The sequence below is a fragment of the Taurulus bubalis genome (assembly GCF_910589615.1).
Source record: "Taurulus bubalis genome assembly, chromosome: 9".
Lineage (NCBI taxonomy): Eukaryota > Metazoa > Chordata > Actinopteri > Perciformes > Cottidae > Taurulus > Taurulus bubalis.
The window spans coordinates 28,608,546-28,627,777 of NC_136597.1; positions in this window are offsets into that span (position 1 = coordinate 28,608,546).

Here is a 19,232-nt window from a genome sequence, read left to right on the forward strand (position 1 = left end):
CAGCGCTCCGCTCAACAAGAATGATTTGCACTGGTCACGAGTACTGGGCTGAGCACAGGAACCAGTGGTGCAGCTGGAGAACCAGTGCTGTAGGCTAGAACCAGTGCTGTAGTTTAGAACCAGTGCTGTAGGTCAGAACCAGTACTGTAGGTCAGAACCAGTGCTGTAGTTTAGAACCAGTGCTGTAGGTCAGAACCAGTACTGTAGGTCAGAACCAGTGCTGTAGGTTAGAACCAGTGCTGTAGGTCAGAACCAGTGCTGTAGGTCAGAACCAGTACTGTAGGTCAGAACCAGTGCTGTAGTTTAGAACCAGTGCTGTAGGTCAGAACCAGTACTGTAGGTCAGAACCAGTACTGTAGGTCAGAACCAGTGCTGTAGTTTAGAACCAGTGCTGTAGGTCAGAACCAGTGCTGTAGGTTACTGGGCACCACACACACAAAGAGCCGTTTCCTCTCAAGAGGACTCCCCCCCTGCTGCCTCCACTTGGTGTCATGGTGGACCGGCTAGCAGTTCTACAGAAGAACTCCGAGCAGCAGAACGTGAGCCGACCGGAAGGCAGATATTTAATAGAGTCTGCGGGGATTTGATCAAACCGTCTGCAGGAATAAATCACGTGACGTCCGGATATGTATATATAATAGTGTGTGTGGTTTAGTAGATAGTTAACGTGAACTATTCTATTTAAGCTAGCTGCGTTAGCTTCGTAACTAGCTCAGCAAACAGACTAACTATCTCACGCTTTGGACTTTAAACAGAGAAGCATTGTCTTCATATTTCATAAATAATTTTGAAGGACCTCCACGTTTCTTTTTGACTCATTTCTTACCTTTTAAGAGGACTTTATGAACCCAGAGATGGTTGCTACTGAAAACACAACAGTCCGTGACGTTATGACGCCACCACGCATGCGCCGAGTGAGGCGCTTTCTGGGAAATGTAGTTTTCCTCGAGCTTTCGGCTTCCTGTATTTCCCCCTCCTCGTGTGTGAGATTATGAATCACAGGTATGAACCATGAACACGTGCTCTGGCTTCTCCATCACATCCCTCCATTCTCATCTCATCCCTCCATTCTCATCTCATCCCTCCATCACATCCCTCCATTCTCATCACATCCCTCCATCTCATCCCTCCATTCTCATCACATCCCTCCATCTCATCCCTCCATTCTCTATCACATCCCTCCATTCTCATCTCATCCCTCCATCACATCCCTCCATTCTCATCACATCCCTCCATCTCATCCCTCCATTCTCATCTCATCCCTCCATCACATCCCTCCATTCTCCATCACATCCCTCCATTCTCCATCTCATCCCTCTATTATCCATCACATCCCTCCATTATCCATCTCATCCCTCCATTATCCATCACATCCCTCCATTCTCCATCTCATCCCTCCATTATCCATCATATCCCTCCATTATCCATCACATCCCTCCATTCTCCATCTCATCCCTCCATTATCCATCACATCCCTCCATTCTCCATCACATCCCTCCATTCTCCATCACATCCCTCCATCACATCCCTCCATTCTCCTGGAAACAAAACAAACCTAAACACCTCTTTATTACCATTTACTGAGGACCTGCAGGCTGGACCACCAGGACCTGGACCATGAGGACCTGCAGGCTGCAGTCCCAGATGTGACACTAGGGAGCAGCTGGTTAACGCGTCTGAGGAAGAACGTTTTCATCTTCATTATCATGATCAATAACAGCTGCTTATGCTCATCTTTATTATTATTATCAATAGCAACACTCTTAGTCTTTTTCGTCTCTTATAGTCACTTATAGTCTCTTTAGTCTCTTATAGTCTCTTACAGTCTATTTAGTCTCTTATAGTCTCTTATAGTCTATTTAGTCTCTTATAGTCACTTATAGTCTCTTTAGTCTCTTATAGTCTCTTACAGTCTATTTAGTCTCTTATAGTCTCTTATAGTCCCTTTAGTCTCTTATAGTCTCTTATAGTCTATTTAGTCTCTTATAGTCTATTTAGTCTCTTATAGTCCCTCTAGTCTCTTATAGTCTCTTATAGTCTATTTAGTCTCTTATAGTCTATATAGTCTCTTATAGTCTCTTTAGTCTCTTATAGTCTATTTAGTCTCTTATAGTCCCTTTAGTCTCTTATAGTCTCTTATAGTCTATTTAGTCTCTTATAGTCTATATAGTCTCTTATAGTCTCTTTAGTCTCTTATAGTCTATTTAGTCTCTTATTGTCTATTTAGTCTCTTAGTCTCTTATAGTCCCTTTAGTCTCTTATAGTATCCATAGTTTCTTATAGTCTCTTATAGTCTCTTTAGTCTCTTATAGTCTACATAGTCTCTTATAGTCTATTTAGTCTCTTATAGTCCCTTAAGTCTCTTATAGTCCCTTTAGTCTCTTATAGTCTCTTTAGTCTCTTATAGTCTATTTAGTCTCTTATAGTCCATTTAGTCTCTTATAGTCCCTTTAGTCTCTTATAGTCCCTTTAGTCTATATAGTCTCTTATAGTGTCTTTAGTCTCTTATAGTCTCTTATAGTCTATTTAGTCTCTTATAGTCTCTTTAGTCTCTTATAGTCCCTTTAGTCTCTTATAGTCTATTTAGTCTCTTATACTCCCTTTAGTCTCTTATAGTCTCTTATAGTCCCTTTAGTCTCTTATAGTGTCTTTAGTCTCTTATAGTCTCTTATAGTCTATTTAGTCTCTTATAGTCTCTTTAGTCTCTTATAGTCCCTTTAGTCTCTTATAGTCTATTTAGTCTCTTATAGTCTCTTATAGTCCATTTAGTCTCTTATAGTCTCTTATAGTCTATTTAGTCTCTTGTAGTCTATATAGTCTCTTATAGTCCCTTTAGTCTCTTATAGTATCCATAGTTTCTTATAGTCTCTTATAGTCTCTTTAGTCTCTTATAGTCTACATAGTCTCTTATAGTCTATTTAGTCTCTTATAGTCCCTTAAGTCTCTTATAGTCCCTTTAGTCTCTTATAGTCTCTTTAGTCTCTTATAGTCTATTTAGTCTCTTATAGTCCATTTAGTCTCTTATAGTCCCTTTAGTCTCTTATAGTCTCTTATAGTCCCTTTAGTCTCTTATAGTCCCTTTAGTCTATATAGTCTCTTATAGTGTCTTTAGTCTCTTATAGTCTCTTATAGTCTATTTAGTCTCTTATAGTCTCTTTAGTCTCTTATAGTCCCTTTAGTCTCTTATAGTCTATTTAGTCTCTTATACTCCCTTTAGTCTCTTATAGTCTCTTATAGTCCCTTTAGTCTCTTATAGTGTCTTTAGTCTCTTATAGTCTCTTATAGTCTATTTAGTCTCTTATAGTCTCTTTAGTCTCTTATAGTCCCTTTAGTCTCTTATAGTCTATTTAGTCTCTTATAGTCTCTTATAGTCCATTTAGTCTCTTATAGTCTCTTATAGTCTATTTAGTCTCTTGTAGTCTATTTAGTCTCTTATAGTCCCTTTAGTCTCTTATAGTCTCTTATAGTCTATTTAGTCTCTTATAGTCTATATAGTCTCTTATAGTCCCTTTAGCCTCTTATAGTCTATTTAGTCTCTTATAGTCCCTTTAGTCTCTTAGTCTCTTATAGTCTCTTATAGTCTATATAGTCTCTTATAGTCCCTTTAGTCTCTTATAGTATATTTAGTCTCTTATAGTCCCTTTAGTCTATTTAGTCTTTTATAGTCCCTTTAGTCTCTTATAGTCTCTATAGTCTCTTATAGTCCCTTTAGTCTCTTATAGTCTCTTTATTTTCTTATAGTCTATTTAGTCTCTTATAGTCCATTTAGTCTCTTATAGTCTCTTATAGTCCATTTAGTCTCTTATAGTCTCTTATAGTCTCTTATAGTCTATCTAGTCTCTTATAGTCTATTTAGTCTCTAATAGTCTCTTATAGTCTATTTAGTCTCTTATAGTCCCTTTAGTCTCTTATAGTCTCTTATAGTCTATTTAGTCTCTTATAGTATCCATAGTTTCTTATAGTCTCTTATAGTCTCTTTAGTCTCTTATAGTCTATATAGTCTCTTATAGTCTCTTATAGTCTATTTAGTCTCTTATAGTCTCTTTAGTCTCTTATGGTCTATTTAGTCTCTTATAGTCCATTTAGTCTCTTATAGTCCCTTTAGTCTCTTGTAGTCCCTTTAGTCTCTTATAGTGTCTTTAGTCTCTTATAGTCTCTTATAGTCTATTTAGTCTCTTATAGTCTCTTATAGTCTATTTAGTCTCTTATAGTATCCATAGTTTCTTATAGTCTCTTATAGTCTCTTTAGTCTCTTATAGTCTACATAGTCTCTTATAGTCTCTTATAGTCTATTTAGTCTCTTATAGTCCCTTAAGTCTCTCATAGTCCCTTTAGTCTCTTATAGTCTCTTTAGTCTCTTCTAGTCTATTTAGTCTCTTATAGTCCAATTAGTCTCTTATAGTCCCTTTAGTCTCTTATAGTCTCTTATAGTCCCTTTCGTCTCTTATAGTCCCTTTAGTCTATATAGTCTCTTATAGTGTCTTTAGTCTCTTATAGTCTCTTATAGTCTATTTAGTCTCTTATAGTCTCTTTAGTCTCTTATAGTCCCTTTAGTCTCTTATAGTCTATTTAGTCTCTTATAGTCCCTTTAGTCTCTTATAGTCTCTTATAGTCCCTTTAGTCTCTGATAGTGTCTTTAGTCTCTTATAGTCTCTTATAGTCTATTTAGTCTCTTATAGTCTCTTTAGTCTCTTATAGTCCCTTTAGTCTCTTATAGTCTATTTAGTCTCTTATAGTCTCTTTAGTCTCTTATAGTCTCTTATAGTCTCTTTAGTCTCGTGTAGTCTATTTAGTCTCTTATAGTCTAATTAGTCTCTTATAGTCCCTTTAGTCTCTTATCGTCTCTTATAGTCTACTTAGTCTCTTATAGTCCCTTTAGTCTCTTAAAGTCTCTTTAGTCTCTTATAGTCTCTTATAGTCTATATAGTCTCTTATAGTCCCTTTAGTCTCTTATAGTCCCTTTAGTCTCTCATAGTCTCTTATAGTCTATATAGTCTCTTATAGTCTCTTTTGTCTCTTATAGTCTATTTAGTCTCTTATAGTCTCTTATAGTCTATATAGTCTCTTATAGTCCCTTTAGTCTCTTATAGTCCATTTAGTCTCTTATAGTCCCTTTAGTCTCTTATAGTCTCTAATAGGCTATTTAGTCTCTTATAGTCTCTTATAGTCGATATAATCTCTTATAGTCTCTATAGTCTCTTATAGTCCCTTTTGTCTCTTATAGTGTCTTTAGTCTCTTATAGTCTCTTATTGTCTATTTAGTTTCTTATAGTTTTTTTATTGTCTCTTATAGTCTATTTAGTCTCTTATAGTCTCTTATTGTCTATTTAGTCTCCTATAGTCTCCTATAGTCTGTTATAGTCTATTTAGTCTCTTATAGTGTCTATAGTTTCTTATAGTCTCTTATAGTCTCTTATTGTCTCTTATAGTCTATATAGTCTCGTATTTTCTATTTAGTCTCTAATAGTCTATTTAGTCTCTTATAGTCTATATAGTCTCTTATAGTCCCTTTAGTCTCTTATAGTCTCTTTATTCTCTTATAGTCTCTTATAGTCTCTTATAGTCTATCTAGTCTCTTATAGTCTATATAGTCTCTTATAGTCTCCTATAGTCTATTTAGTCTCTTATAGTCTCTTATAGTCTATTTAGTCTCTTATAGTCTCTCATAGTCTATATAGTCTCTTATAGTCTCTTTAGTCTCTTATAGTCTCTTATAGTCTCTTTAGTCTCTTATAGTCTCTTTAGTCTCTTTTATTCTCTTCTAGTCTCTCATAGTCTCTTCAGTCTCTTGTCGTCTCTTCAGTCTCTTGTCGTCTCTTCAGTCTCTTGTCGTCTCTTGTCGTCTCTTGTCGTCTGTCGTGGTCTTCTGCATGTGAGAGAGGGTCCTGGTGGTCTTCAGCGGAGCAGAGGTTCTGGTCCGTTCCCTGCGAGTTAAGTGAGACGTTGTGTATCATGGAGACATGAATGTGTCTTGTCGGTGGAGACGGGTCCTTGGATCCTGAGATAAATCCTGAGATCAGGAGAGCGAGCGCATTCTCATCCGTCCCAAAAGACGTTGGACACGTTGTCATCTCTCCGGTTAGCGGGGGACGATGTGTCTCCTGCAGCGGAGAGGAAGTCAGCGGGTTATTGTTCTAAACTCCGTCTCCTTTAAAGCTCTCGTGAGCTGTCAGCTGAGGCGTGCTTCATGTGCGTCTCTGGGGGACGAGCGAGACGCCTTTGAACGGAGACGAGGCGTCAATTAAGAGACAGACACTCCAAAATGGAGGCGATTAAACTTTGAAATCTTTAAAACGCTCCCTGAAGAATTGTCTCCTCTGAGAAGACGGTCCCCAAAGGTCACGGTTTGATTCTGCTGCGAGAAACGAGGACAGACAAGTGGTATCTATGTCCTGTCCAACCTGACAGGACAGCTATGAGACACGTTAGAGACATGACACCTCACATGAGACACGCTAGAGACATGACACCTCACATGAGACACGTTAGAGACATGACACCTCACATGAGACACGTTAGAGACATGACACCTCACATGAGACACGTTAGAGACATGCTCCCTCTTCACCAAGAGGTCCGGTGCAGCTCCTGTTTCACTGCTGCAGACACACCGATCCTCCTGTCCATCACCCGCTCCACCTTCCCCTCACCCGTGAACAAGACCCCGAGATACTTGACCTCCTTCGCTTGGGGTAGCACTCCGGCAGAGCACCATGGCCTCAGATTTGGAGGTGCTGACTCTCATCCCTGCCGCTTCACACTCGGCTGCAAAACGCCCAGTGAATTCTGGAGGTTACGGTCCGAGGAGGCAAACAGGACCACATCATCTGAGACTCCAGAACCGGATCCTCTCCGCCCCCTGGCTGCGCCTAGATATCCTGTCCATGAAGGTCACGAACAGGACCGGTGATAAAGGGCAGCCCTGGTGGAGGCCAACACCCACCGGGAACGTGTCTGACTTACTACCGAGGATACGAACACAGCTCCTACTGCAGTACAGAGACCGGATGGCCCGTGCCAACGGCACCCCATACTCCCGCAGCACCCCCCACAAAAACCCCAGAGGGACCCGGTCGAAAGCCTTCTCCAAGTCTACAAAGCACATGTAGACTGGTTGGGCAAACTCCCAGGACCCCTCCAGTAGTCTTTGAGGGTACAGAACTGGTCCAATGTTCCACGACCGGGACGGAATCTGCACTGCTCATCTTGAATCTGAGGTTCGACAAGCGGTCGGAGCCTCCTCTCAGCACCCTGGCATAAGCTTTCCCCGGGAGGCTGATCAGTGTGATTACGACCCTGATAGTTCACAATATCCGGTCCCCCTTCCTGAAGATGGAACCACCACCCCGGTCATGAGTTCATGGGCACTGTTCCCGACCCCCATGCGACACTGAAAAGGCGTGTCAGCCAAGACAGCCCAACAATGTCCAGCGCCTTCAGCATCTCAGGATCTCATCCCCCCGGCACCACCAAGGAGCTTCTTGACTACCTTAGTGACCTCTGCCAGGGACATACGCCTCCCTCGGGATGTGTAAGAAGTTCTTCTGGAGGTGGGAGTTGAAGACCTCCAGACAGGATCCTCTGCGAGACGTTCCCAGTTCTCTCACTACACGTTTGTCTTGCCAGGTCTTTGTAGCCGGCTCCATCTGATCCAGCTCACCACCAGCTGTAGTAGTCATCATGTGAAACCAGATGATACGACTACAAAGTAATGTATGATTATATTATACATATATATATATATATATATATATATATATATATATATATATATATATATATGTATATATATATGTATGTATATATATATATATATATATATATACATATATATATATATATACATATACATACATATATATACATACATATACATACATATATATATATATATATATATATATATATATATATGTATGTATATGTATAGTCATCATGTGAAACCAGATGATTCACATCCAAACTAATAACATTCTGTTACTAACTAAAGACTTTTTATTTTGCTGTTTGCCTTCACTCTGGTGATTATGAATGTTCCTGCTCATTAGTTTGTGTTTAGTAATAAATCTCTTGAACAAACATGGTGTTGTTTCTTTACTCCAGCTGCTCGCCTCCTAATTAAAAGATCAGTGAGGAGTTCCTCTGCTGTTGATTTCATTAAGAGGCTTAAACGTTGTTAATGAGTTTCACTTCACTGCTCCGCTTCAACCAGGGGCTCTCTCTGTGTGTGTGTGTATATATATATATATATATATATATATATATATATATATATATATATATATACACACACACACACACAGGTAATAAATTCATGTGTTTCATGCACTGAGCAGCTCCGTTATGAACGTGACGCTTCGTCTCATCTTTGATGATCACAGCTGCATAAGTCAGCCCTTACCTCTGTTGGGCCGAGAGACAGATTTACATAAATCGCTCTTCATCATTAGGTCTTCATCATTAGGTCTTCATCATTAGGTCTTCATCATTAGATCACTTCGTGGCGTAGTGGCAGATGTGAAGGTAAACGGACCCGTACTTGTAGAGATCTTTTCTTCCGACCACTCAGGATTAGATTAGAGAAATCACCCTCATCATCACGATGAAGAGGAGCAGGGTGCCGTGTTTTACTCTAATTCTCCTGTCTGTGACGAAGAGGATCACGATGCCGGGCCTTCATCGGGTCACAGGAATAGATCATATGCAAATACACTCCTTCCTCCGGCCATCCTCTTCATCACTTCCTGCTGGACGCAGACAGTCTGTGTGTTATCGCGCCATCAGCCCTCAGTGCTGAGGAGCTCTGACGTCACGCTTCCCCTCCTCTGATTGGTCCACAGCAGAGCTCCACTCATCTAGAACCACACAGCCACAGCCAACATGGACCTGATCTCCACCCAGACAGGTTCTAGCAGAACCAGGTTCACATCAAACAAACTGTTGGGTTCCTCCATCTCGGGTCTGTCTGTCCTGTCCTCTTGGTTCTGTCCTCTTGGTTCTGTCTGTTCTGTGTGTTCTGTTCTGTGTGTTCTGTTCTGTGTGTTCTGTCCTGTCTGTTCTGTGTGTTCTGTTCTCTCTGTTCTGTTCTTTCTGTTCTGTGTGTTCTGTTCTGTCTGTTCTGTTCTTTCTGTCCTCTCTGTTCTGTTCTTTCTGTTCTGTGTGTTCTGTTCTCTCTGTTCTGTTCTTTCTGTTCTGTGTGTTCTGTTCTGTCTGTTCTGTTCTTTCTGTTCTGTGTGTTCTGTTCTTTCTGTCCTCTCTGTTCTGTGTGTTCTGTTCTGTCTGTCTTACTGTCTGTTCTGTTCTGTGTGTTCTGTGTGTTCTGTTCTGTCTGTCTTACTGTCTGTTCTGTTCTGTCTGTTCTGTTTTCACAGACTTCATGCTTACAGCTCATGAATCCTCCCGAGAGGGAAGAGTTTGTTCAGACCCTTTAGAACCTTCAGAACCTTCTGACCCGTCAGACCCATAAGAACCTTCAGACCCTTCTGACCCTTCAAACCCTTTAGAACCTTTAGACCCTTTAGAACCTTTAGACCCTTTAGACCCTTTAGAACCTTCAAACCTTCTGATCCTTCTGACCCTTCAGAACCTTCAGACCCTTCAGACCCTTTAGAACCTTTAGACCCTTCAAACCCTTCTGACCCATCAGATCCTTCAGAACCTTCAGAACCTTCTGACCCTTCAGACCCTTTAGAACCTTCAGACCCTTTAGAACCTTTAGACCCTTTAGAACCTTCAAACCTTCTGATCCTTCTGACTCTTCAGAACCTTCAAACCCTTCAGACCCTTTAGAACCTTTAGACCCTTTAGAACCTTCAGACCCTTCTGACCCATCAGATCCTTCAGAACCTTCAGAACCTTCTGATCCTTCAGACCCTTTAGAACCTTCAGACCCTTCAGACCCTTCTGACCCATCAGATCCTTCAGAACCTTCAGACCCTTCAGACCCTTCTGACCCATCAGATCCTTTAGAACCTTCAAACCTTCTGACCCTTCAGACCCTTTAGAACCTTCAGACCCTTCAGACCCTTCTGACCCATCAGATCCTTCAGAACCTTCAGACCCTTCAGACCCTTCAGACCCATCAGATCCTATAGAACCTTCAGACCCTTCAGACCCTTCTGACCCATCAGATCCTTCAGAACCTTCAGACCCTTCAGACCCTTCTGACCCATCAGATCCATCAGAACCTTCAGACCCTTCAGACCCTTCTGACCCATCAGATCCTTTAGAACCTTCAAACCTTCTGATCCTTCTGACCCTTCAGACCCTTTAGAACCTTCAGACCCTTCAGACCCTTCTGACCCATCAGATCCTTCAGAACCTTCAGACCCTTCAGACCCTTCAGACCCCTACCCCAGGGGCCTCGTCCCGTTCCTCTGCATCAAAGGGAACGCATGCCGGTGGTTTGATTCCCTGTGTGACACATTGGGCTGTCACAGATCTGGTTAGTGCGTGAGCCGCGATGAGGTCAAGAGGTCACGGCGCTCATGAAGGAGCCGCCTGACCAATCAATGCGTTATGCAGAAATATAGATCATATCATAATAAGACACCTCGCTCACTCGCTGATTCAGGATCAGATTAACAAAGTGTTGGTGTGCTGCTGAGAAGAGAGACGCTGAGCCACAGGCTCCTCTTATCAGGCTGATCTTCCTCCTCCTCTTCCTCCTCCTCCTCCTCCTCAGACCATCCTCACTAATCTGCTCAGCCTTGTTTCCCTTTACCTCCTCTATCCGTCCAGGATCAGTGATCAGTCTAGAAGAGGAAAAGGTTTCTCCCTGTCTAGTGGAGCCAATGGTTATAGAACCATATATATATATATATATATATATATATATATATATATATATATATATATATATATACATATATACATATATATGTATACATACAAATGTGGAATCCATCATTTATAAAGAATGAAAACACAATCATTAACACATAATAGTGAAGCGTATTGATAAATAATGAAACATGTATGACTGTTTATGAAAACATACTAATGAGTTACTGATGAGTGTTCATGTGGAACAATGCTTCATAAATGATTTAAGTGTTATTCATGTTTACTAATATAAATACTGTGAACTATTATATAGTGTTACCAGCTTCTCTGCTGCTTTTATTCTTGTTCTTACTCTTCATCTACATGTTTCCTCCCCCTCTTCTTCCTCCTCCTCCTCTTCTTCTTCCTCCTCTTCCTCCCCCTCCTCCTCTTCTTCTTCCTCCTCCTCCTCCTCTTCTTCTTCCTCCTCTTCCACCTCCTCCTCCTCCGTCTTGGGAGTGTTTCCTGTCTGGGTGAATATTTCATGTCTTCACTCTGCTGCTCACATGAATAAACCAGGAGAGACAACAGAAGGCAGGTTTGGGGTCAGAGGTCAGGCGGACAACTGAGGGGTGAAGGTCACAACAAAGCCACCCTCCTCTTCCTCAGGATGACTCTCAGAGACCCCTTTACCTCCAGAGACCCCTTTACCTCCAGAAACCCCTTTACCTCCAGATCCTCTTTACCTCCAGAGACCCCTTTACCTCCAGAGTCCCCTTTACCTCCAGAGACCCCTTTACCTCCAGAGTCCCCTTTACCTCCAGAGACCCCTTTACCTCCAGAGTCCTCTTTACCTCCAGAGACCCCTTTACCTCCAGAGACCCCTTTACCTCCAGAGACCCCTTTACCTCCAGATCCTCTTTACCTCCAGAGACCCCTTTACCTCCAGAGACCCCTTTACCTCCAGATCCTCTTTACCTCCAGAGACCCCTTTACCTCCAGAGTCCCCTTTACCTCCAGAGACCCTTTACCTCCAGAGTCCCCTTTACCTCCAGAGACCCCTTTACCTCCAGAGACCCTTTACCTCCAGAGTCCCCTTTACCTCCAGAGACCCCTTTACCTCCAGAGACCCCTTTACCTCCAGATCCTCTTTACCTCCAGAGACCCCTTTACCTCCAGAGACCCCTTTACCTCCAGATCCCCTTTATCTCCAGAGTCCTCTTTACCTCCAGAGACCCCTTTACCTCCACAGTCCCCTTTACCTCCAGATCCTCTTTACCTCCAGAGTCCCCTTTACCTCCAGAGTCCTCTTTACCTCCAGAGTCCCCTTTACCTCCAGAGTCCTCTTTACCTCCAGAGACCCCTTTACCTCCAGATCCTCTTTACCTCCAGAAACCCCTTTACCTCCAGAGTCCCCTTTACCTCCAGAGTCCTCTTTACCTCCAGAGACCCCTTTACCTCCAGATCCTCTTTACCTCCAGAGACCCCTTTACCTCCAGAGTCCCCTTTACCTCCAGAGTCCTCTTTACCTCCAGAGTCCTCTTTACCTCCAGAGTCCCCTTTACCTCCAGAGTCCTCTTTACCTCCAGAGTCCCCTTTACCTCCAGAGTCCTCTTTACCTCCAGAGACCCCTTTACCTCCAGATCCTCTTTACCTCCAGAAACCCCTTTACCTCCAGAGTCCCCTTTACCTCCAGAGTCCTCTTTACCTCCAGAGACCCCTTTACCTCCAGAGACCCCTTTACCTCCAGAGTCCTCTTTACCTCCAGAGTCCCCTTTACCTCCAGAGTCCTCTTTACCTCCAGATCCTCTTTACCTCCAGAGTCCTCTTTACCTCCAGAGACCCCTTTACCTCCAGATCCTCTTTACCTCCAGAGACCCCTTTACCTCCAGAGACCCCTTTACTTCCAGAGACCCCTTTACTTCCAGAGACCCCTTTGCCTCCAGAGACCCCTTTACTTCCAGAGACCCCTTTACCTCCAGAGACCCCTTTACCTCCAGAGACCCCTTTACTTCCAGAGACCCCTTTACCTCCAGAGACCCCTTTACCTCCAGAGACCCCTTTACCTCCAGATACCACTTGCTGTTCGTTTCATCTGTGAACAGATCTGAATCCTCCTAATTTGATTACTCTTTAATCTTTAATAGGGTAATGATGTTTATTTAGTTAAACACCTTTAGGCGACACAATAAATCCAAATGCAGAGATGGGCAAAAATACATCAAAATACCCCTCAAATAAATGTATTCAAATAAAATACAAAATACTGGTGCCAGAAAATGTAACAAAATACAATACATGTATTTTGTATTTAAAATATAGGAAATACTTTTTTCTAGATGTTCAGTTTTCTCACAATTTCGTTTAGCAGAGCATTCAGGTTTGGGCTGTATATATATATATATACATATAAATATATATATGTATATATATATACACACATATATATATGTATATATATATATATATATATATTAATGGGACTTAAAACTAGATAAACCCCAGCGCCCCAGGATTCTTCATCAGGAGGTCTTCCTCACTCTCCAAGTCCTTGTACCCATGATTCCATAGCAGAGCCTCTGATGTGACACAGCAACTCAAACTGCAGAGCCTTACAAGAGCATATAAGTCCATGTTACATGTTTACACACAATTCAACCATACATAATAACATGAACCATGAATATGAGAGAGAGCTCCCCAAGGTATGGAGAATTTTCATATCCCTAGCTTGATGCCACACATGATTAGTGCACCTTTCTGGAAAGCTTTCGACCATGGAATCCACCAATACCACCAAAACCACCAATACACCACCAATACACCACCAAAACCACCAATACCACCAATAGTCTACTTCTTTCTCTCTTACATTGACCAGTGGTATGGTAGGCCACATAGTTCTATACTACAGTGTTAAGTGTCTCATACAGGTTCACACAGACATCTTTATGATTTAATGATCCTTCCATTTTGGTTATTACACCCAACCACCGAGTAGCCAGTTTAGTTGCCTTTAAGAACAACTAACTTTTCAAATATTTCTGGTGTTAACCGCCTCCTGTGCGGATTAAATATTATTTCTGCAAACAGTCTCATTCAACAGTCTCATTCGTGGAGAAAGTATTTTGAGTATTTTAAACACAAAAATTACTCAACTCTAAAGTATTTTGTTACAAATTACGTTAGATTTTTTATCAGCCCTATCAAATACAAATGACAAAATACTTATACGTATTTCAAATACAAGTAATAGAAATACTGTCCATCTCATCTCATTACAATATGTTCATATTCTGCACCATTTTCATACAACTGTTCATTCATTGTAAATAATTGTTGAAGACTTCTCGTTCAGGTGATGAAGACTTCTCATGCAGGTGATGAAGACTTCTCATTCAGAGGACTGTAAACAGTGTGACGTCAGAGATGATGACGACGATGATGAAGAAACAAACAGACAGCTGATCTCAGAGCAGCGACTCTGCTGAGAAATATCTCGTCCAATTACACAACAGAATAATTGTGCTCTCGGGTCGGTAATGAGGTCTAAAGCCGGCCCCTGAGACCCCTGAGGCAATCCGCCCCTGAGGTAATCCGCCCCTGAGGCAATCCGCCCCTGAGGTAATCCGCCCCTGAGGCAATCCGCCCCTGAGGTAATCCCCGGGATAACGACTTCATCTCACGTTGAGCCGAATTAGTGCGACACTAAATCATTATTTGTGTTCAAATATAAATTGACGTCGATGGGAATTTAATTACTGCTGAAAGCTCCTCGGATCAGACTTCACACTGACGGAGGAGGAGGAGGAGGAAGAGGAGGAGGAGGAGGAGGAAGAGGAAGAGGAAGAGGAGGAGGAACTAATCAAACTCTTGACATGAGTTTAGGAGGTCTGACTGAAGGAATTCAGGAACTCTCCGTGGATTTAATTATTCACATTATAATAATATATTATCAGAAAACATGTAATATAATATTTTCGTTCTTTCCATAGGTGAGTGTCGGAACTTAGACCGACCGGTAAATTGAGTGAACAACGTCCAGCGCCTTCAGCATCTTAGGGCGGATCTCATCCGCCCGGCACCACCAAGGAGCTTCTTGACTACCTTAGTGGCCTCCAGCAGGGATATGGGTGTGACTATCACTTTATCAAAGTCAACCTTTGCAGAGTGAATGTTCACATATTGAGTTATGATTTGGGTTAGAGAATGTTCACATATTGAGCTATGATTTGGGTTAGAGAATGTTCACATATTGAGTTATGATTTGGGTTAGAGAATGTTCACATATTGAGTTATGATTTGGGTTAGAGAATGTTCACATATTGAGTTATGATTTGGGTTAGAGAATGTTCACATATTGAGCTATGATTTGGGTTAGAGAATGTTCACATATTGAGTTATGATTTGGGTTAGAGAATGTTCACATATTGAGTTATGATTTGGGTTAGAGAATGTTCACATATTGAGTTATGATTTGGGTTAGAGTTGGACCTTACAGCTGCATCATTTCAAAGAAATAATCATCCTGAAAGGATTTTTTTATAGGCCTGAAACCTTTTAATTTTTTTCTGTGTGTCATCTTCACCTTTTAGTACCTATTATTATAACACACACATTATTAAAATAGCCCTAGTGGTTGCAGAAATACACCCTTTTTAGTTTGGGTATGACATTTTTGAGGAAAGGGCCTAACAATAGGTTGGTTTCCAAAAGGCTAATTAGACTAAAATAGTATTCAGATCGTCACATCCAGTAAACTCGGAGCCAGAAACCAAAGAAACCATTTGAGATCATTTCATGAGCAAAGAATCCGCTGCTCTTTTTTTCAATGAATGAGATTTCAATAAAAGATCAAAGATGACATTTTGACATTTTTGAGTATTATTTAACCTTCACGCGGCGTAAATATACTTCCTATCTTTAGCAAATTAAGAGAAACTAGTGTACTCGTTCCTCTGAGCCCAGCGGACCAGAACCAACCACCGGCTGCATTTACAAACAGACAGCAGCTGTGACTGACAGTCTGTCAGCCGGAGAACAAGAGTTCTCTCTCTGAGGCAGACGAGGGTCACAAACAATCAGGGAAACAACTCAGCAGACAGACAGCAGATCCACGGATCAAGACCCGGATCAGCATGCTGGAACATGAAGGAGTCAAACCCACGCAGAAGCTCCGTCCTTTAGTTCAGGTTCTCTGTTCTCTACCTGTTCAGGTACTCTATCCTCTACCTTCTTCTGATGAATCTGTTCTGGTGAACCAGTTCCGGGAGGTCATGAATCTAATGTTGAAGGTGATCGTCTCTCTTCAGATATCGCTGCATGAAGTCCAGGTGGATCCAGACGGTCCTCCAGACGGTCCTCCAGGTGGATCCAGACGGTCCTCCAGACGGTCCTCCAGGTGAGAGTCTAGAAGCTGAGAGATCACATGACCTGAGGAAGGTTTGGTTGAATTTACAGTGAAGCTCATATTCTATAAGATCCAGTTCAAAAGAGGAAAAGGAATCAACACAGAGTTTCAGACTCTGGTTCACCAACAGAAACACGGAAGTTTATGAAATCTACAAACTCCAATCTCAAAGTTCAACACCAAGAAAATTACAGAAATGTGGTTTGTGTGACCCAGATAACCAGATGTTCTGTTCCAGTCTGAAGGTCCGAACGTCTCAGAACCGGAGAGAACATCACAGCTGGAGGTCCAGCAGGTCCTGGGAGATGGAGAACATCACAGCTGGAGGTCCAGCAGGTCCTGGGAGATGGAGAACATCACAGCTGGAGGTCCAGCAGGTCCTGGGAGATGGAGAACATCACAGCTGGAGGTCCAGCAGGTCCTGGGAGATGGAGAACATCACAGCTGGAGGTCCAGCAGGTCCTGGGAGATGGAGAACATCACAGCTGGAGGTCCAGCAGGTCCTGGGACAGGCTCATGTGTCCCTGACTGCGAGAGCGAGAGAGCAGCAGCGACGGCAGAGCGTAGCGCTGCGTCCGTCTCCCGTGGACAGGCGTCCCACCTGAGGACATACAACAAGCTGATCAATGAGCCGATCAATACGCAGAACATGAGTCATCTGATAAGGGATAAGGGAGTGTTTCATCTTTTTACTCTTTATTTATTATTAGTTATTCAGTGTGGCTTGCTGCTGCCTAGTCTTATAGTCTCATCAACTGAAGAATATAAATTGTGATGATGATGAAGATAATGATGATGAAGATGGTGGTTGACCTGACGGAGCGTCCGGTCTGATGAAGACGTCGGTGGAGCCGCTCCAGTAGTGAACAGCCGTTTTCCCGTGGTAATCTCTGATGTTACTGTTTGCACCTAATGAACCAAGAAGAGAAGATGAAGATAAAGATGAAGATGATGATGAAGATGATGATGATGATGATGATGATGATGATGATGACATGAAGCATATACTTCTATACAACCAGAGGAGTCGCCCCCTGGTGGTCAGGAGACAGAATGCAAGTGAGGTTCCTGGTTGGGGAGATTGGTTCAAGTTAGATTAAGAATCAGTCTAAGTCAGTGGTTCTCAAACTTGCATTGTCACGCCCACTTTGGAGGAAGAAAGATGTTCGTTCCCCAACAAAATGGTCCATGCTGAAATTTTATTGAAATAAAATGTTGTGACTCCTACATCCGTGCCTTTTCAATTTATAAAAAAAAAAATGTAAATCCCTTTCAAGTAAACCAGACTGCGCCATCAGACAAAAGCGAATAACATGTGCAACACTTTGTTAGAACAATGCAAATAAAGTTATATCTGCAAAAATAACTCATATTTGGCAAAAAACATAGCTTATTGTGGCTCAAATAACCTGTTTTGCACTGGATATCTTTTCAAGATAAAAACAATAACGTTCAACCTGTTCAACCTTAGTGTATAAGTATACTTAGAGTATAAGTATACTTAGAGTATAAGTATACTTAGTGTATAAGTATACTTAGTGTATAAGTATATTTAGTGTATAAGTATACTTAGTGTATAAGTATATTTAGTGTGTAAGTATACTTAGAGTATAAGTATACTTAGTGTATAAGTATATTTAGTGTATAAGTATACTTAGAGTATAAGTATACTTAGTGTATAAGTATACTTAGAGTATAAGTATACTTAGTGTATAAGTATACTTAGTGTATAAGTATATTTAGTGTATAAGTATACTTAGAGTATAAGTATATTTAGTGTATAAGTATACTTAGAGTATAAGTATACTTAGAGTATAAGTATACTTAGTGTATAAGTATACTTAGTGTATAAGTATATTCAGTGTATAAGTATACTTAGAGTATAAGTATACTTAGTGTATAAGTATATTTAGTGTATAAGTATACTTAGTGTATAAGTATATTTAGTGTATAAGTATACTTAGTGTATAAGTATACTTAGAGTATAAGTATACTTAGTGTATAAGTATATTTAGTGTATAAGTATACTTAGTGTATAAGTATATTTAGTGTATAAGTATACTTAGAGTATAAGTATATTTAGTGTATAAGTATATTTAGTGTATAAAGTATATTTAGTGTATAACATATATTTAGTGTATAAGTATATTTAGTGTATAAAGTATATTTAGTGTATAAGTATACATAGTGTATAAAGTATATTTAGTGTATAACATATATTTAGTGTATAAGTATATTTAGTGTATAAAGTATATTTAGTGTATAAGTATACTTAGTGTATAAAGTATATTTAGTGTATAAAGTATATTTAGTGTATAAGTATATTTAATGTATAAGTATACTTAGTGTAAAAAGTATATTCAGTGTATAAAGTATATTTAGTGTATAACATATATTTAGTGTATAAGTATATTTAGTGTATAAGTATATTTAGTGTATAAAGTATATTTAGTGTATAACATATATTTAGTGTATAAGTATATTTAGTGTATAAAGTATATTTAGTGTATAACATATATTTAGTGTATAAAGTATATTTAGTGTATAACATATATTTAGTGTATAAAAGAATACTTAGTGTATAAAGTATATGTAGTGTATAAGTATACTTAGTGTATAAAGTATATTTAGTGTATAAAGTATATTTAGTGTATAAGTATACTTAGTGTACAAAGCATATTTAGTGTATAAAGTATATTTAGTGTATAAAGTATACTTAGTGTATAAAGCATATTTAGTGTATAAAGTATATTTAGTGTATAAGTATATTTAGTGTATAAGTATATTTAGTGTATAAAGTATATTTAGTGTATAACATATATTTAGTGTATAAGTATATTTAGTGTATAAGTATATTTAGTGTATAAGTATACTTAGTGTATAAAGCATATTTAGTGTATAAAGTATATTTAGTGTATAACATATATTTAGTGTATAAGTATATTTAGTGTATAACATATATTTAGTGTATAAAGTATATTTAGTGTATAACATATATTTAGTGTATAAGTATATTTAGTGTATAAGTATATTTAGTGTATAAGTATACTTAGTGTAT